This window comes from Polypterus senegalus, chromosome 4, assembly GCF_016835505.1.
Source record: "Polypterus senegalus isolate Bchr_013 chromosome 4, ASM1683550v1, whole genome shotgun sequence".
Lineage (NCBI taxonomy): Eukaryota > Metazoa > Chordata > Cladistia > Polypteriformes > Polypteridae > Polypterus > Polypterus senegalus.
Genome location: NC_053157.1, coordinates 239,955,845 through 239,977,658, shown reverse-complemented (window position 1 = coordinate 239,977,658; position 21,814 = coordinate 239,955,845). Strand labels below are relative to the sequence as shown.

General features: G+C 39.8%; 1 pseudogene; it reads right to left on the bottom strand.

Annotated features, from left to right (window-relative positions):
* LOC120528939 overlaps positions 1-16,873 on the bottom strand; it is a 21,520-nt pseudogene extending 4,647 nt beyond the window's left edge.
* Positions 16,874-21,814: the final 4,941 nt, after the last annotated feature.

Here is a 21,814-nt window from a genome sequence, read left to right as displayed (position 1 = left end):
AACACTCAAAGATTTACAAATGGCTTTATCCCTTGGCTCTGATCTTTGCCTCACCAAAATTTGATTACAGAGGTCTACAGAAGGTCCCTTGAACTCCATGTCTTGGTGTTTGTCCTGACATACAATGTCATAAATATTCTGACAAGCAGGTACAGTTGGGGACATCTTCAAGGCTCCATCTAGTTAAGAAATCCCACCCTTAGTCGAGAGGGCGCTGCTCCTGCTAATGTCATCACTTCAGTGAGTTCACAGGCCACAAGACGAGTGACGTCCCTTCCACAGCCCGCTAATTAAGCTCCGCCTCTTCAGTGACACCACTTTAAAATGTCACCAGAAGTGGGTGTTCATTACAGATCTGTGACTGAGGAAGACGGAGCTCCGACTCACAAGTGACTTTAACTTGACAGCCTTTGATTGCAGCAGACGTCATCATTGTGCTCCGTCTTTGTGCTTTTTATTTCATCTTCATCATTAAATGGGTATTTCAGGGTGGTACCCCAACTCTTTGTGCCCACTCTCTCTGCTTATTTTCACAATACACACATACAGTAAATGTCTAATGTGGTGGACGGCCGGGATGGACCCTGTGCCCTTGGCTGCTTGACCTTAGTTTGTGTTTAAACAAATCACTGTCTTTATGTGTAAACGAACGTAATTCATAATTTATAAAGTGTGTTTTACTCTGAGGCTGCACTCACTGAAATGTTCAGGTGGTCCTCAAGTACTCAGAGTTCTGATGCAGTCCACCAATTTGCTTATCTACACCACCCAAATAAATCAAATCAAATGCTTTTGGCGTGTAAACTCCTTTTAAATGTCTGTGGGAGACACGACTTCTGAGCAAACAACAGCAGGCATATAAAACATGAGAGCCCAGGGGGAGCACAGCTGAAAATGGATGAACGTGAACTTTTAACGTGGACTCCATCCAGCAGAATGTAATGGACAGCGAAGACAGCAGGAGCAGATTGAGATGTTCTGATGTTATAAAGCACTGACGCTGAGCTCAATTTGATTCCATTAACGTCTTCTCTGTTCTCAAATAAACAATTCATTTGTGCTCTGAGCCGGCTTAGCCATTGAAAACACATTTCTGTTCATTAATCTTAAGGTGAGGAAAGCAAAGGAAATAAAAAGAATCTCAAAGTTAAGTGAAAAAAGGACTTTTAGGAGAGTATATGGAAAAAGTATCAGGAGTGTAACATTTCAAGTTAAAATTCTAAAACATCTGATTAAACACAGCTGATTATTTAGAGAGTTTGTTATCACTCAGCTAATCAAAGTAAAAGGCGCTATATAGTAAAAAATAATAAACAGCAAAGGATGGCAGATAAATGTTTAAGAGCAGGCCTTCTTCAGTGTCCTCTTATTGTCACTCTGGTCCTCCTAATGGACTTCAATAACAAACACAATGTCACCAGACGCTGTACCTGATGGAGTCCTTCTCATGATGTCCCACCGGCTGATCTTCTCCACACTCTTTGTCAGACCTGACAGCTCCTTTCTCAGGTCCTCAGATGAGAACTCAGCGGTGACAGTGAAGCTCAGTGAGTCTCCATCAGCAGGAAGGACACAGCGAGAGGAGAAAATCTGCATCAGGAGAGAAGAGGGAATGAGATTACAGAACGGAGACATTAAAAAGTAAGTAATGCTGATAAGAGGGGGCTCTTCTGAATTAAGGATCAGTGTGGTGGGCAGTCAGCGTGGGTTTAGATGGTGAGAACGCCTGTCATTGACTTGTTGGTTATTTATAAGAGAATATTTGGTGGAGTGTAGTGGAGCATCAAAGATTATCAACCTTAACTATCAAAGAGCTTTTCACAGAGGACTCCATGAGCGGAGAGTCAAGATAAAGGGACTGAGGGGGCAGGAGGGTCCAGAATTGACTTGGCACACAAAACAAGGCGTTCAGCTTTTTATGGTTCCGAGACAAACTTAATTAAATAAAATTAAATGTAAAGACTAACACATGTAGGGAGAAAGCACTTTAATATGATTATACAATTGAAGGTCTGCATCTCATAAGTGTGACTTGTGAGGAAATCCTAGGAGCCTTTGATTCTTCATCACCATCCTCATGATCATCATCAACCATACAAAAGAAAGAAAGCTACGGCAAGCTGAGTTATTTAGCGACCACCATGTGTGGAGTGTAAATCAAGAAGAGAATCTCCATAATGTCTATGAAACACAGTCGACATCAAGACTATTGTGTGGAGTGTGAGAGAAAAACAAATGAGAAAGATCAGAGATGAGACTGGACTGTGGGGTCTGAGCTGTGAGGAAATACTGAAGGATTTGAATCTCATCAGTTTAAAGATGGAGACATCAGGAGGTAGCCTGGCTGAAGAGTTGGCACCATCCTTTATTAGATGTCATCTTTTACACTTCATAAAAAAATAATTTTTTCATACAGACAGATGTAGATTCATCAATTTGTTATGCAGTTGAAGTTACCAACTTTGAGATATTTGTAAAAAGAATATTGGAAATGTTAAGGAAATATGAAAAGACAATTTGTGTTTGGCTGAATGGCCTGTTCTTGTCCTGTTGTACAAACTCCTCCTATCTTTTAATTTTCTCTCTAAATGTTCTCAGGTCCCACAGACCCCATTCTGATCAGACTCTCTATGAAGTGTTGCTCTCACCTGCAGGAAGTGGAGATGGTCCTTGGTCTCTGAAAGCTCCTTCAGCTCAGCTTCTCTCCTCTTCAGCTCCTTAATCTCCTTCTCCAGTCGCTCCATGACTCCTTCAGCCTTCTCCATTTCTCTCTTTTCTTGTTCTCTGATCCTCACAGTCAGTTTCCTTTGGGCTTCCTCAATGCACCGTGTCAGAGCAGTGAAGCTCTTCTCATTTTCTTCCACCTCTCTTACCACAGACATCTGAATAAATAGGATAATGATTTAGAATTGAGTCACCTGATAAGAATAACCAATCATGAGGCACATTTATTGCTATTTTGATGTTGTGAAGGACAGTTTGAATTGGCTGGAGTGACTGCTGGTACTTTATTTGCAGAAGGAAGGTCAGTTGCAGACTGACTCCCATACAATATGTTCCCTCCATTAAGCCGAGTAACATCATCACTCTGCTGATGCTGCTATTAAGGAAACTTCAGGACTTTATGAGATACACAGTCATGAAAGTCTTTCTTGTGAAGGATCTTGAGAGCCATTAGCAAGAGCTGCTGGGGACACCTCTACTGTCTTGTGAGGACTCCATTTGACATGAGAGTTTGTATAACAGTCTGCCTTTAAAAATGGCATCTCCTATCAGCCTGAGGTTTGGAGTGGAGTAGGACAACACACACCAGGAATAAAGAAGAAGAAGAAGAAGAAGAAGAAGAAGAAGAAGAAGAAGAAGAAGAAGAAGAAGAAGAAGAAGTATTTATAAAGAGGAGTTAACTTGTGTGTTAGAAGGTAATTGTGTTAAAATAAAACAATTTCTGGACCAGAGACTTCTGTATATCATTTGTATTCTAGTTTGGGGTGTCAGACCAATGAGATGGAGATATTAAACAAGAGGGTCTAGGTGTTGGTCAAGGGGCTTCAGATGTCCTTTAATTTCATGAATTCTTTCCATATTTACCTTCTTCCATCTTTTTTTCATTTTAAAGTTCAGAGTTGTGTTATTATTTTTATGTTTGATGTATTTCTACTTCATTTATGAACTTTGCATTATTACTAACTAGCAAAATACCCTGCGTTTTGCAGCAGAGAAGTAACGTGTTAAAGAAGTTATGAAAAAGAAAAGGAAACATTTTGAAAATAACGTAACATGATTGTCAATGTAATTGTTTTGTCACTGTTATGAGTGTTATATATATACATACACACACACACATATAAACATATATATACATATACATATATACATATATATACATATACACATCTAAAATATATATACTTACATATTTACACATATAATATATATATATATATATATATATACATAAACACTTACATACACACACATATACATATATATATACACACACACATACACACACATATATACATTGTCACACACGTGTGCATGGGGGGCAGCTAAAGGGCTTAGAAAATACTGATTATACATCTGCCCAGGGGGGAGCGGGGTACGCTGACGCTCTTTCTGAGTTCTCTGCAGGTCTTACCCGGGAAATCCCACCAGGAGCAGCCATTTCCAGGAAGGACACATCACTTCGGTTCCGGCCCCAAGGATAAGGTCACTTCCTGTTCGGCCCAGAGGACGACATCACTTCCGCCCTCTGTACTATAAAGCCCACTGCCTTTGCTCTGGCAGGCAGTTTTGTTTTGGACTCTGTTGTGTAAACTTGTCTATGATGACTCAAGTACGTTTGCAGCCAGGAAACCGAATTAAACGGATGGCTGCCCCAAACCTTTTTACACCTCCAGTCTCTACTTATTACAACATATATACACACACACACACACGCACACATATATATATATATATATATATATATATATATATATATATATATATATATATATATATATATATACATATACAGATCTACATATATATATATACATATCTACACATTTATATATATATATATATATATATATATACTGTGTATAGCAAAATCCCTACACTTCGCAGCGACGAAGTACCGCTTTTAAATTTTTATTAAGTAGAAAAGAAAACCTTTTTAAACTGAGGGAGAATATACCAATAACTGTCTGTTAAGGATCTCTTTGTATACCACGTTGTCAGTTCAGAAGTCCGGTTGTAATATGACCAAGCTGTGTGAGCTTACTTTTGAGAATGCAACGTATAGTTTTGTCCAGAAGAAAAGCAATGTTGCCTGAAATCAATGGCAACCTTTTGTAGGGTGTGTCCCTGAGACTTATTAATTGTCATCGCAAAGCAGAGCCTTACTGGAAATTGGAGGCATTTGAATTGAAATGGGAGATCAGAGGGTATAATGGTGATGCGAGGAATACATTCAGAGTGTGGCGCTCTGCTGTTTTTTTGTGTAGCTGCCTTCACGCAGCTTCTCCGCTGTTTTATAAATGAACGCCATATAAGGCCGTCCTATCTCCTTGCTTGGCGGTTCTGTACTGTTTTATTGTTCGTTTACTACGATTGTTATAGTTATTGTGTAGCTATTTAAGACTTACTTTACTGTTCAGGTACCCATTTCCTTTCTTTAATCTGTGGCTTCTCCGCTATTTTTTGTTTATTTCTTACGATTATAGTAATTTTTTGATTCCCCTCTTTAACTGACTGCCTGCTCATATAAGGCTCTCCGCTGTTTTATAAACGAACGACATATAAGGCCATCCTTTTTCCTTGCCTCACCAAGGAAGCAGCCTTTTTATTTAATCCACGGGTTCTCCGCTGTTTTATTGTTCATTTATTATGATTGTTATAGTTCTCTTTATATAGCACGTTGTCAGTTCAGCACTCCGGTTGTAATATGACGAAGCTGCACAAGCTCACTCTTGAGAATGCAACGTATAGTTGTCCAGGAGAAAAGCAATCTTGCCTGAAATTAATGGCAACCTTTTGTAGGGTCTGTCCCTGAGACTTATTACTTGTCATCGCGAAGTAGAGCCTCACTGGAAATTGGAGGCATTTGAATTGAAATGGGAGATCAGAGGGTATAGCGGGGATGCAAGAAATACATTCAGAGTGTGGAGAAACTCTAGAGACAGTATGTGTATTATCTTGTGGATTTTTCTCTGAGTATTTGGTGGCAGCGTGACGAAGTTGCTTCCACAAGACCACGTTAGCTGTGGAGCTCAGCTCGGAGCATATTCTTTTCCTACCTTGTCAATTATGTAATGCGTTTTTTGAACAGGTTTGATGCATGGAAGTGATCACTCGTACTGCATTCAGTCAGTTCACGTGAGCTTCTCACTCGTGTGATGTTACGATGTCCACGGCTTTATTTAATGTTAGCTAAGACCAGGCACTTAAAAGTTTCTCGCTACAGCAATTTTAACTCCGTTACAAAGTGATCCAAAGTCATGATTATACCTCGTGTCTTCTCATTAAACTTGTATCTTGCAAATATGGTATTCGTCGTAGGCATGACAAACGGCAGTGGGAGTGTGTCCATAAACTTAATTTAAACTTATGGTTTACACCGTGATTTGTTTCCACAGTAGCTGCACTTATGAATATGCTTGCATGCGTTTTTTCTTCAGCGCTCTTTGGAGCTCTTCCTTGTTTTCTTCGTACTGCGTTCAGAGTCAGTTCACGTGATTATGTGGGAGGCGTGATGATGTGACACGCAACTCCGCCTCCCATGGCCATCGAGCTGCAGTCTATTACAGTATATGGATAAAAATAGGTTCCAGTTATGACCGTTACGCGTAGAATTTCAAAATGAAACCTGCCCAACTTTTGTAAGTAAGCTGTAATGAATAAGCCTGCCAAATTTCAGCCTTCTACCTACACGGGAAGTTGGAGAATTAGTGATGAGTGAGTGAGTGAGTGAGTGAGTGAGTGAGTCAGTGAGGGCTTTGTCTTTTATTAGTATAGATGAATTTTCTATTGTAACTATGAGTCAGACTTATATGATGACACCTGGCTGTGTGTTACTATGTAGGAAGTAAATGTGAGGTAAAAGGTGCCTACTGTTCAGGATCATCAACCCCAAAGCTGGAGGTGTTCTGCTGTTTACAGAACTTTGCACATCTGGACAGTGAATCACATAACTCTACGATAGAAGGTGAGGATGAGAAGCCCTAAAAGGTCACCTCTTAACCAGCCACTAGAATGAGGAAGAAATGATAATATGAGATTTATTATTAGGGAATTTAGATGAAGCTTTACACCAGATACAGAGAGTCTCATATGGTGTTTTGCCTTATGATGCACATGTGGAAAACCTCCCTGGTTGGGTGGATAGGCTCCAGGCTGGAGTAGGGATGGAAGGATGCAGTTGTCATTGTCACATGTGTCCAGTTCTAAGTGAACAATTATAAGTGGATGGATCAGACCACCAGTACTGCAGAACATTTTAAGACTTCGGTAAAAAGATGAGGAGCAGTAATGACAAAGTTATCAGAAGTTCAGCATATGCCACACATAAGACTGAGGAAGATAGATAGATAGATAGATAGATAGATAGATAGATAGATAGATAGATAGATAGATAGATAGATAGATAGATAGATAGATAGATAGATAATGGCCCTCATAGAATCTTTATATAATTAAACATTTATTTATCCTAAAGTTGTATTCCAAATACATAGACACTCTTTTGAGCCATACAAGCCAATCCAAAACAAAGTTTCCAAACAGAATCCAAAGACAGCGGTTGAAAAACAAAGCACAGGCTAAAAAACCAAGAAAATCACAAAAGCATTAGGCACAGCTAAAAGAATACAGTAACTTAACAAACTCGCAAAGCACATTCACAATGAAACTGTGGAAGACCATCGGATTTTATAGGGTGGAAGGGAAGCTCAGGGTGGTGATTGGCAGGTGGTCCACCTCTTGGTGAGCCACACACAAATCACATGGAACATAAAAAAGGCAGCTTATAGACAAATCAAATACAAAGAATAAAGCACATTCTCAACCAAATCAACATTAACATAAATAAATAAACAAAAAAGATATGAAACAAGACTGTGAACAATATTAAGTGGAAGGAATCCTGGCTGAAAAATGTCACAGTCATCATGGGTGTAGAGAGGAGATTTCATGCATCACTAATAGGTAGGAATTCTAGGAGGAAACAACAAAAGCAGACGAGCGTAGAAACATAAACCCGAAGTGAAGGTCAGTCTGTGAGGTTGGCTCTCCTTCACTTGTACTTCTTCAGATGTCTCCTCTTTGTCTGGATTGGACGACACAGTGTTGAGTGACAGATTGTGCCCGCCTACTTTCTTTGAACTAAAGACACACCCCACTGGTCTGGACCGGCTGTGTTTATTACTTTAGTACACTCGATGGTGTTGGTCTGTTTAATGTGAGACTGTGTTAAATAAATTAGATTGGATAAGTTTGGTCTGTCTGGGCACAGAAATGTGTGTGAAGAGTTCTGTTTCTGCTGGATGAGAACATTCACATAAATGAATCCTGACAGAAATGTGCATCGGAGAGTGTGCTACCATAGACAGTCTGCCAGCTCATTACAGGGTCAGAGCTATACTAGTGATCACAATGGAAGCCAATTTGGGGTTTCTGCCAATTAACCAAACTGAAATGTGAGGATGTGGTGGAAGATCTGGAATAACAGGAAGAAACCCACTAAGATACTGGAAGAACGGGTAAACTCCACACGGAAAGTGAATGGAGGAAAGTGGATCTGAAATTCATCAGATGCCACCACTGGACAACCTTACTGCCCTTTGTGATAAAATATTAAAGCTGAAGTAAAACATTTGGAGGTGTATGTTATGTAAAGTCTGCACTCAGTCAAACAGTGGAGATCCTTAATTTGTGAAGTCTAATAAAACTGAGAGATACAAGAATGAACAAGAGAAGGCCATTACGACCTCCAGAATAAATCAAGAATATCCCATCTCTCCAAATGAGGTATTTTTCAAGAAAAGACAGGCTGTCTAATCAGAATTTAACCTCTTGATAGGAAAAGATCCTGATCAACTCATTTTTAAATCACAACATCATTACAGTGAACGTGGAGAGAAGGCTAAGAAGATCTTTGCTCAGCAATCAACATTCAGGAAGTTTGCAACACAATAACAGAAATTACCAGTGATACTGCAGATAAAGTAATGAAGCCTAAAAAATATAACACGCATTTAGCAAGTTCTATAAGTCCTCATATTCTACTCAGTTTAAAGAAGACGAGACACGATCTGAGGAGTTCTTTGATATAAAACAAAGACAACAGCTGGACACTATTAGTGAAGAAGAACTGGACAAACCTCTGACACTCTCAGAGTTACTGGATGCTGTAGACTCACTCCAAAGTGGGAAAACAACAGGCCCTGATGGTAACCAGTGGAATTTTATAAAGACGTTTTCATCTAAGTTAGCTCCACTATTATTAGAAAAGTTTACAGAAGCTACAGACAACAAAAATCTACCAAAATAACCTACCCAGTTTTCCACACCTTCCACCCATTTTTTTTCCAGAAGAAATCCTGATCAGTGCTGAGGAGTCAGACTGATCTCAACAACATATAAAAACATTTCAAAGAATATCCCCTTTAAGGGAAAAGGAGTGAAAGTCAATCATACATAGAATACATTCCAGCTCCATATGTGCGAAGTATTCAACCACCTGACTTCGACTCTTTCATCGATCACATTTATCTCATTTAAAATTGGGAAGAATCAAACGTGCGAGTGTGGGAATCGATATCCAGCCTAACTGGGCCACATGTTTAAGGAGGAAAACAAAGTAACACCATTTAGGCCCAAAATGTTTGAATGTTTTATCAGACAGCCTTGGGGTCACAATCACTCCTAACTTACTAACAGTTGTGGTTGGTGGGCTACCAGAGGGGCCTAAAGTGGAGGAGGAAACATTGACTGTAACTGACTTTACCACATTGTGAGCTTGTAGTCTTGTGCTGCTGAACTTGAAGACCCCCAGCCCACCTGTGATAAGTCACTGGGTCACTGATGTTTGACATTTAAAAAAAACAAATTCTCACTCTGTTCAAAACCTTTGTAAAATATGGCAAGTTCTAATTAATAAAACTTTTAAAAAAGCAACCATAGCAGGGGAAAAGGAAATTCTGCGTTTTTATTAATTTATTTTTTTATCTATTTATTTAAATTATCAGGAATTTTGGCGCAGTTCTCGGCTCTTCACTCTTTTTCTGGGCTGCAGCGTAAATCCTGTTCGTAGTTTTTAATTTTTTTGTTTGTTTAGATTTCTATTTTAACTTTCTGATTTTTTTTAATTATTTTTTAGTTTGACTTTGAAAGACATTTGTTGTATAAGCTGAACTTGATTGTATGCAATGATATTTTAAAAATAAAAACAACTTAGACCATTAATGGACGTTGTGCCCGATGATCTAATTCAGAACATCAGCGTCGACCTTCAGTGTGAGTTTCTGTCAGTAAAGTTAAGTTTCCTTTAAGTAGTTGATGGAATATAAGAGGACTTTAGGGTGATGCTGTTTGAGTCTCTCTACATTGGCCCTAGTGTGTGCTTGGTGTGTTTGTGTGTGTCCTGCGGTGGGTTGGCACCCTGCCCAGGATTGGTTCCTGCCTTGTGCCCTGTGTTGGCTGGGATTGGCTCCAGCAGACCCCCGTGACCCTATTCGGATTCAACGGGTTAGTAAATGGATGGATGGATGTCTGAGTCTCCATTGAATAACACCTGGGATACTGTCAACAGTGAAAGGCCATGAAGGACACCACAACACGTCTTCTCTAACTCTCCCTTCTCGTGTCCCTACTCATCATCACCAGTGAAGCTCTGCTGCTCCTCAAGTTCTCATTTATTTCTCCTTTCTTTGATATGAAGTGTTGTCTTCATTTACCACTCACCTTCATCTCGTCCATTGCCCTCCTCATCTCCTTCAGTGTCTTCTCTCTCTCCTCAAGTTTCCTCTTGATGTTCCTCAGTGTCACCACCAGATGTTTCTGTTTGGACACACAAGAGGACACGCGTGGTCAGATCAGAATTCACGTTCACTTTGTGATTTCTTCTTCTCTTTCTGACTCCTGATATTTTCACAATACATTTGTTTGACATTTCATGACAAAACTTAGATTTGATTTAACAAACAGGAATGACAATAAAGATTAAAAGAAAGGTTTAATTTAATTGATGTAAGATTGAGTTTGGGCTTGAAGAGAACATCAAATACAGAAGACAATTTGAAGGCACACTGGTGTGTGAGGTAGTTCTTGAAATGTGAAGTTCACACAACACCAAAAATAATAAAAACAAACTGGAGTGTAAAGTAAAGAAACTGGTGAAAGGCCAGGAGGACTTAAAACACGTCATGTCAGCAATGATAGGATCTGCAAGGCCATTTGATATCCTGAGTCAGACATGTAAGGACGTTGTTTGCCGTTTTCATTTTCTGGAGTCAAGTAAGATACTGAAATACTCAAATGATTCTGTTGAATTCAGGAAGAAGGCAAGTAAAAGTAATTCTAAAACTCAGAAATTATATTTTTGATATATTACTTATCTCAGGTGTTTTGCTTAGGTGATGAATTATTATTTTTAATAAAACTAGTGAGCTACGCCTCCTTCTCACTTCGCTCACTCACCCCCAGGTTTGGTTTGTGTGACACTTTGAACATTTAAAAGCCTGTACAGCACCTGTCTTTATGTCTCACTGCCTTGTTTCCCTTCTCCTCCATACATCCTCTGCTCCTGTGGTGGTCCCACTCCTGAGGTGCGCCCCTATGAACAGGAAGATTTTCTATTCTTCTAATTGAGAGACAGAACTGTCCCCTCCGACTACACATGGAGCTCAATTCACTCCTGAAAGAGACTTGTGTTTGTTTGAAGTGTCTGAACAACGTTTGTCTCTAAAATCTCCTGTGTATCTGTGCTACTCTGTGACCCAAGTGTGACCGCGTACGTGGATTTCACTTTCACCAAACCACCAATCTTTTAATTCTTGCGGAGAGGCCTCTTCATTGGGAAGAAACACTACTTTTCCCTGATGGCAACACGAATTAGACGATCTACAAGTCTCTGACTTAAAGTTTCAATCCAAACAATATATTCAATCTCTTTTCGCTGTTCTGTTATTTCACTGAGTAATAATTTCCGTTTGTCAGTGTGAATGCGATCTTTACTTTAACTTTTGTTGACTTTCAAAATGGCAAAAGTCACCATCTCGCAGATCTTGAAACCCGTCTCTCTGAACTTCCAAAAATTCTCTTCAGAAAGATCACATCTCGTCTCTTATAATCAAGAAATGTTTATTATGTTTATATGTTTTGGTTTCACCAGAGCCTTCAAGACCACCCAGCCATCCCTGTTAAGGGGTCAGCTCAGAGATGTGTAGGTGGGTGAGCCTGTGGTGTCCTGATGATGGACTATCTGTCAGGCAGACTCAAGGACTGTGTGAGCAACACTGGAGCAGCACAAGGAACAGGCCTGTCTGCTTTACTCTTCACTCTGCGCACCTCACACTGGAAAGAACACAATTTCTCTTTTCTTGTTTATCCAAAAATCACACAAGGAGTGTCTCAGTGTGTCTCACTTATTTTTCTTACTGTGTCTTTTATTTTTCTATTCTTCATTATGTAAAACACTTTGAGCTACAGTTTTTGTATGAAAATGTTCTATATAAATAAATGTTGTTGTTGTTGTTGTAGTCATTTCTTATCATTCCGACCTCGCTCAAATTAGCTCATCCCCTTTTTTTTCTCTGACTCCCCTCTGCACCTGCCCAGCTGATACTTCGAGTTATCATGAGAACCATTATTATCTCCTGACTTCCCCAGTAGCTGGTCTCCTGTATTTTCACTGTAAATTGTCCATTTTTACTTTCTGTTTTGTTCAATTTTATTGGCCTTGGCTGGGCAGAAGTTCCTTCTTCCATATTTGTGCAATCTTATCACATCCCCTTTCCTTGGCTTTCATGCTAGTTTATACTTGTAGGTTAAAGATAAGCTATAATTAAAAAAAATATATGGCATGTGCTTTTGTTTAATCACTTGCTTGGCATGCCTGACTTGCATTAATTTCTGCCCTAAGGTTAATGCTTATATATTTTCTATATTTATGTATACTAGTACATGAATATAATAATTTAATTTTTCATACATTACATCATCTTGACCTCGTTGTCACAATGCCTTTGCTGTTTTCTGCTGACTCACTATTCCAGCTTGTTTCTCACGTACCTATCCTGACCATTTCTTCTACATTTTGTTATTAGTATCACTCAACAGGTGCTCTTATTCTCCTTTCTTTTTATCTCCTGGGGTAGTTTCTACACGTCATTCTCTTACTGTTCTATCCTTCCTTTCCCAATATTGATAATTTTCAATCAGGCTTTAACTAGAAAATGCAATATAACTTATGTCTTTATTTAACCATTTGCTTGACATATCTTATTATTAGCTTGTCATTCTAATTTATGCTTAATCTAATGCTTAAGAAGCTGTTAATTACTTTTATGTCCATTTATGCAAATACTGCTAATACATAAATTTTTTTATCTTCCATAAACACAATTAGAACATGCAGACAACACCAGGGACAAGTCACAGTCAAAAAATAAAATGTATTTCTAATATAAGGACACCTGAAGATGTACGTATTCAAGTGTATACAGACAGACGACATCAACAGACAACACCAAACATGAGTCTCTGTTACCTTAGTTGGTTCATCTCTTGCACTTATAGAAAGGCACATAACTTGTGATTTTATTTCTCATAATTTTTATCCCACAAATATCCCAGGAAACATCATTCATTCAGAACCAGCTTTTAAATGTTCTCGTCTCAGTTCTGCTTCAGTTCTTAGTTACTTATTAAGTTTCTAGAGTCAGCACTGTGATGGCAGTTTGGTTTTCCTCACAGGTTGTCTACACTCCCTTACAGCTCCTCAGTGTGTGTGAGACGCTGCTCTGAACAGATTCAAGTCCACTTTAGTTCTCTTACTGAATTTATGAAGAGACCCTCAGAACAACTAAGCCTTCTCCTTCACACAGTTATGGTGATGTCAACTCCCAGAATTCACCTCTGGCTTTATCTTAACTACCGAGTCACAGTCAGAAGTTCTCAGACTCCGAGCAGGTGAACTCCTGACTTGGTTTATGGTCACTCAGGTGGAGGTGACGCTTTGTCCAGATTGTTGTGTCCATGGAGAGCTTCCTCTGTCACACATTTAAGAACATTCAGTTTGCTTTGTCTTTCTTCTAACAGATTCTTTTCTCTCTCTTGTCCTTTTCTCCTGTGACTGTGAGTTGTTCTGCAGTTTAAAGTCGTTGAGGTTTCACACTTGCTGGTTATCTTTTAGTGGCAAAAAAATGTACAACTGCTGGTTGATGTTCTCCTTTGGTAATTATACAGATTTTATAGGTGGTCTCTCTTACTTGTGCACTTTGCTTTCCTTTATCAAGTCAAGACTGAATGAGACCCCCACGATCATCTCCATTACAGGGGTCTTCAGCTCTTACCGTCTGGCACTACGTTACCCTTTGGAGCAGAAGAGATCATTTAGCCTTTGTGATGGTCACAATAAGGGTCTTAATACAGGACAGAAGATAATCCAGGGGCAGAGATCAGAGTTCTAGTGCTTGTAAAGGGTTATAAAGGACGGAGTGGACTTGTTGCTGTGGGTGTCTTCGATGAACAGAAATTCAACCTTTTTAACCTTTTGCTAATTCCTGCTAAGTGTTGTCCATCAAGTTGAGTTTTGGCTCCTTCTTCAGTCACAAAGTGATAAAGAGTGACATACTGAGACATCGCTGGGTGTCATTTGCTGTGTTTGATCAGACTGATCAGATGACACCCAAAACTGTCAAGGAGAGTCCTGGTGAATTGAACTGACAACTAAGCTGAAGTTACGAGTCAATAAAAGAGGAGCAGGAGGTGGCAGCTTAAGAAAAAGACTCTGACCAATCAGTGCCAGTCTGTCCTACAATTACATGTTTGCTTTCAGGGACATCTGAAGAACTGATTTATGTAAATCAATCCAAATCAAGTGATAGCCAAACAAGAGAAAACATAAGGAGATCAAAAATTAGTTGCCGATATTAGTGACCTGATTCATAGTAAACTGATTAAATATCAGGCCACTTCATAGACTTCATTGTTGTTTAAGATGTTGGTTTCTTAACGTGTGTTCACCTGTGAGCCGAGCTCTTTTAATATTCCAGCGAGGACTCGGCCACATTTGTGTCACTTACTGAGACCTGGCAGAGCCGATGTGACACTAGTCGTTTATTTGAAGAAACACCAAATGGTGTACTGAAGTTAAGTGTTTTTATCTGAACTTACTGTACATTGAGGTTGTGTAGTAGTGAGTCTTTGTCATAATCATACATTTGGTGGGACATTTCTAGACAGCAGGCTATAGTTGGCCTCCCACTACCTTAGAAACTCAAAAGAGAAACTGATCAGAGCAGAAAGAAACTCAGCTGGCTGTGAGGAGAGAACTCAGTTGTTTGTGGACCATCTTGGGGATCTCATCCTGAGCTGTTTCGTGACTTACAGCCAGTCTCACCAGGATGGACTCCAGCAGCCAATGCTCTGAACTTGAAACATCAGGTTTATAAGGTCCAGTTAAACTTCGATTATCAGTCAGGGGTCAGGACCGAGGCTGTGATGGATAAGAGAAAAGACGGATAGCAGAGCAGCTACTTTAAAAATGACATACAGTAGATTAATTTAGCGAACGGTCGTAAAAAACTATATTAACAAAATATAATAGAGTATTATCAAAATGAATTAATTTATATAATATTGTAATGACCAGTGCAATAAGCTAATACAACTCAGAGGTCTGGAGTTTTCTACGTTTTACGTGGAGTCTTCATTCCCTCACAAACGGTGTCCTGTCTTACACTTCGTTATTTGGCTTACAGAGCTCACCTCCTAAACAATCAAAGAAAGCTTTCCCTACCAATCAGTTGATCTCCTGCCTCTCTCGTTGTGTATTTCTGATCCTACAAACACTCCTGCTTATTGTCTGCTGACTCCCTGCTCCACACCTTCCCTTCTCTCCTCACTTCTCCTGTCCGCCCCTCACAGAACAGAAGCCCCTCAGCCTGTCCCATCACTTACAGCTTTACGCCCTTTCTGCCCCCATACAGAGCATCACAAGCTGTCTGTACTCCACAATATATTAACACAACCTGATATAACAGAATATATAATGAAAATTACAATGTAGAAGACCATTAACATTAATACAGAATAACATTATCGTCACTGGTTTCCATTTTCAACACATTTTTCCATTATTTCAGCATCCCGCTTTATATCGTTCACTGTTGGCCTTCCTACTCCGTCATTGAAGCAATACTTGAAGAGCTGTTGCTGTTTCGTAAACGTTTAATAAGTTCAAACAGCACACACATATGTTGATAGGCCATAACAATGTATAGTAGTTTAGTTTAATTATAACAAAAGAGAAAAGCTACAAACTGCTATTAAAGCTGAAGGTGCGTAACAGACTCTGGGATTTCTGTTGTTCCAATGTGCAGAACTCGCAGTAGTAATCGGGAGACGCTGGCGTGCACAAGGTTGGGTTTTTCTTATTTAGTCCTGACAGTTAATCAAGTGACAGATATTCGAGTTTTACTGTAGATGAATAGATATCTCTGTCACATTAAATGTACAAATTCCTTAACTCAAAGTTATTCAAACAGTTTCCATTAAACACTAAACATCACTCACCTGCTTTTCTTTTCTTTCCGTCTCCAGCTCAACCATTTTATGCCCATTATGTCCAGTCACTCCACACATCGTGCAGATACAGGAATCATCAGTTTTACAGAATATCTCCAGACTTTTCTGATGTTTCTCACAGAGTTTCTCCTTTAGATTTCTATCAGGATCAACCAGCTTGTGGTGCTTCAGGGTGTCTCCTTCATAGTGAGGCTGCAGGTGAGTCTGACAGTAGGAGGCTGGACAGGAGAGACAGGACTTCACTGCTCTGAACTTCTTACCAGTACAGAAGTCACACTCCACGTCTCCAGGGCCAGCGTAATTCTGAGGAGGAGGAGAACTGAGTGTCGTCTTCTTTAATTTCTTAATGACTTCATTCAGCAGAGTGTTTCTGTTCAGCTCAGGCCTCAACATGAAGGTGTGTCTGCACTGAGGACAGCTCCACACTTGCTCTGATCCCAGTAGTCTGTGAGGCACTTCAGACAGAAATTATGACCACAGGGGATGGTGACGGGGTCATTCAGAGTGTCCAGACACACCGAGCAGGTGAACTCGTCCTGTGACACAAACAGCTGGGCTTCAGCCATCGTCAGTCTGAGGAGAGGCAGGCAGAGAGAATCAGTCAGACAAACAAGGAAGTGACTTGTGAAGAAACGAAAGTGAAAGTTTGTCTGAGCTCAGTGAGGAGGAGGAGGAGGAGATTTAAAGAGAAAGCTGAGAGCTCACAGAGAGAACATCTGAGGAGACACTGAGGGTGAACAGTTAATGTGAGACAGGAGCTCAGAGAGTGAAGACCACCAAGTGACAGAAGAGATGACCTGTCACAGGGGGTCTGCTAAAGTGTCATTCATGTCAGTATTTCTTATTCATTTATTACACACTGAAGTCCACATCATACTCCATATTAGTCCTCTTTATTAAACAAATTATTCATCCCATAATAAGTTCTCATCTCCTGCTTATCAATAATGAATTTTTGTGTTTTTCTTTGTTCATGCCAGGAATTTATCAGATTATTCAATAAAGACCTCAACTGAAGCCAACTCAGTTTAAGAAACAGAATAATATGATACATTAATAAACACAAGGATAGTAGAAATATGAAAACATCTTAAAAACTGATAACAGACAGACAGACAGACAGACAGACAGACAGACAGACAGACAGACAGACAGACACGTAACACACAGCAGGCGCTCGCGCTCTCGGCTCCTTCACAGTTTTTTAGATTTTCTTGGTTATTCAAGTCGTTTTATCTCAGGATTTGTGAGACTTAATCAAGTCTGTTGAACAGGCTCGTCTACTCCTGCACCCTACGATTAACACACACAGATCCTAGTCACAAAATTGGGTATAAGTGATGCCCTGATGCCAGTCCCTCTGTAATAGCCCACCTCAGACTCATTCCACTTAAGTACATAAGAGTGACCCCTCCAGTCTGTCACTTCTCAGTGACCCATACTTGCACTCACTGTCACCAGCACTAAGAAATGTACAGATGTCTCTGAGACACATGAAGGCTCATATAACATTTGGTTTTATACCAGTTACCATCCACGGGGGTCTTACTTCTGCCATCCTTGCTCTTCTGTAGCCAGCAGACACACCATATGCTCTTCAGATCAGGTCATCTACCTCAACCTAAGCTTATTCAGGCCTGGCCAGTACTTGGATTGGAGACCATCTAGGAAAAGCTTGGGTGTCTGCTGGAAGAGGTGTTGGTGAGGCCAACAGGGGGCTTACCCGGTGGTCTGAATGTTGATCCCATTACCCCAGTGCAGTGATGAGGACACTGTGCTGTATAAATGGTGCTGTCCTTCAGATGAGACGTGAAACTGAAGTCCTGTATCTCTGTAGTTATTAAAGATCAATGTGTGCCCTCCATAAAGATGTCTTTGCTAAATTTCCCTCCAAGGCCTTGTCATTTTGTCCCCGTAATCGTCCCCTGTTTCTCATTAGCTAACTGTTTCTGTCACCAGTTCACCTTCTAATAGCTCATGTGTGGTGAGCATACTGGCACAAAAATGGCTGCCGTCACATCATTAGGAGGATGCTGCACATTAGTGGTGGTTGAAGTGGCTCCCCACTCGCTTCATAGAAGAGCTTTGAGTAGTGAGAAAAGCACAATAAAAATGTAAAGAATTATTATTATTATTATTATTATTATTATTATTATTATTATTATTATTCAAGTGTAACCTTTCAGCGTTGATAACACCCTGGGCAAAAAAGTAGTCATTTCCAACATCTTTTACTCTAATATTTACTTCAGTCAATCAAGAAATTAAGACAAAATACAGAAATGTCAAAGGAATGTGTCATTTAATAATCTGGGATGAAATATAAGAGATCAGCGTGGACCTCAGTGTTATCATCTGCAGTGCACCACCTATTGGAATGTAAGTCATGTATTAATAAACAGATGGCAAATTACAAACATTTGTAGTAATATAATGTATAGAATGTTGGAATGACAAATAAATGTGTATGTTTCTGTTATATACAATTTAGTATGGGATTTGTAAAAGCCATGTTAATGTTTGAGATATGCCATCTGTTGGAATGAAAAATTTAACATGATGTCTCTGTTACACACCATTTGGTGTTGGATTCGTAAAAGCAGTGTTAGTATTTGTGATGTACTATTTGCTGGAGTGACAAATGTCATTAATTTTATTACTACAAATGTTTGTGTTGTGCCATCTGTTGGAATGAGAGAGACATATGAACCAAACGGACACACTGATACACAGACACAGAGACACTTTTCCTTTTATTAAGGTGAATAATGTTGAGAATTTTGATATGGGATCAATATTCTTTATTATTAGTTTTAGTGCTATTAGCTATGTAAAGTGTAGTCCTGAGGTAACTTTAAAAGGACACCATTTATTCCAGCAGAAGGGCCGCGGCCTGCCAGCCTTTTCACAGGAAGATCTTGTTTTGTGAACGCCGGTGCTGAGCCGCTCACTGACAGAACAAGACAAACAAACTGCAGGCAGGGCCTTTGCCAGTGTGAGTACTGGGCAGGCTCTTAGGCTGGCACATCAAACATATAAGCACTTAATGGCATTTACATTTATTAGGGCTCAGTAATACTTTGGGCAATAACGTTAAAATAAAACGCATTCTGATATCTACCTAGTCTGAGCTACTGTATATAGGGGTTAAGAGCTGATTATTGAAGGTTACGGACCTTTCACTGCACATCGATGTCTGTGAAGTTAACAGCAGCTTAGCACTGAAAGACGAGTGAGGCTTTTATATGAGCACACGCAGATATATGTTAGATTAGCATTTAGGTTTATATGCCAGTGCTTCTTTGTATGTCCTAACGATAATAATAAAGTTACAGCACAACATATTAGTTATCTTATTTAATCAGTTGTTAAAGGCTTGTCTTTTTTTCCTTTTGGCTCTTCTTGTTCATTACAAAGAATCGGCTCTTAGGGGTGAACGACACATCACGACACGCGGTCATTTACACGAATACCACAGAGCCGATAGTCTACATACTCGGTGTGATTTTACTATCATAAACTGCTGTAATGAAAGAGTTTGTTTTAATAAATAGCTTCTTCTTAGATTTCCATTTATTCTTCGCGACCCCCTTGTAGATATCTCGGTCCACAGGTTGAGCCAAACTGCTGTAAGGCCAAAATTAATGGCAACTGTGCCGGTAAACGGCAACACGCAGCTTCACTGATGAGGTCCAAACTGCGGACAGCCTCGACACGGAGCTTCAGGAATGAAAGAAGGACAGAGAGAATCCATGCAGGCAGGGGCGAGGCTTTATTTTGATGGACACACCATGGGCCAATCACAAGCAAAGACAGACTAGAATCATACCATTATGTGAAAGAAGGAAGGGAGAAGACGCTCCGAAGACAGCGAGTGTAGTGGTACAGGCCAGATACACAGAATGACAGAGGCCAGGGGCCTCATGTATAAATGTGCGTACGCACAGAAATGTTGCGTAAGAACTTTTCCACTTTCAAATTGCGATGTATAAAACCTACACTTGGCGTAAAGCCACGCACTTTTCCACGGTACCTCATGCCTTGTCTTACGAAAGTTCTCCGCTCGGTTTTGCAGACTGGCGGCACCCAGCGTCAAAGCAGTGCTACTGTTCCTGTGTGGTTACTCTTTATTTTCCTGACACAGCTTTATAAATACACTGAAACTAACCGCATATTGTTTATTAGTGTAATGCATCTGATTGTAATTAACTTGTAACAATATAATGGTCCAGGGAATAGCCATAATATACCAAATACCATAACTGCTTTAGCGTTGTTACTTTAACTGCTCCTTCTTCTTCTTTCAGCTCCTCCCGTTAGGAGTTGCCACAGCGGATCATCTATTTCCATATTACTCTCACTGCACCACTCGGAGGATTTATATCACTGTATCTTCAAACTGTATGTTTTGAAGAATCGGCACTCTAAGCTTACAGATGGCTTAACGTCTATTACAGAGCTGATTGTGTGGGGATCGGTTACTTGGAGAAAGAAAAGCAAGGACTGCAGGGGCGGCCATGCCAATATATATTGAATATAAAACAGAAAGAGAAAATAACGACACAGATAAAAACGCAGCGGCAAATTTCGACAAAAGTTAAACGCTTGTGTCATGAGCACGAGGCGGCTATGCAGTGTCCGCAACGGATGTGGCCATCCACCGTGCATAAGATAACATATTGACATTGGACTTTCTCTATTGGACAGAGGCACCCATGAGTACTGCTGCAATAAATATTTTCATCGAAGATTGCACACAATCAATAATGTGCTTTAACTATCATCATGAAAATAATATCACGTATACATCTCAGTATTTTAGTTATTCAGAGAGCTGTAATATCACAAATGTAATGGATTCTGTGTCCTGTCAGAGGAAGAGAGCCGGTTTAAGAAGCAAGTAGTGATTCACACACATAGATCACATACGAGTAGAAGATCAAATACAAAACAAAGCATTTAACGTGCTACTTTAATTACGATGTGATTTGAGAAACTGGTTAATTAAACAATTTTAAGATGAAGTTTACGATGTTCTACTTTAATGACAAAATAAACTACGTGATTAAAGTGTAAATGTCGAGATTGAAGTTGACATTTCGTGGTTTTTCCCCACCGTGTGCCTTTTTTCTCTGTACCCTAATAAGCTTTCATATGACACTCAGACAGTGGGCTACGACTCGGCTTTTCACGGCGACTTTGATATGTGACTTCTTTTTTATTTCCGGCACTGTGCGATTTTGTGAACATGAGCTTTCAAGTTTCTCCAGCACGCTATGTCACTCGATCAACTTCCTTTTGTTGATTATACCACGGCTTATTTGAACAAATAGTATTGTAACGACCCGGCAGCGAGCGCTGACGGAGTGACGCCTTATGGGCAAATTATGTAAATAGATTGTGGGTAATTTGTGTGGGGTTTGCTATATGTGTTAGTTTAATAAGGTAATTGATTTGTGTTTCCTGTTGTAAATGTCGAATGTGTTTGTGTGCAATTGGTTGGGTGGGTTTGGGTCATCGC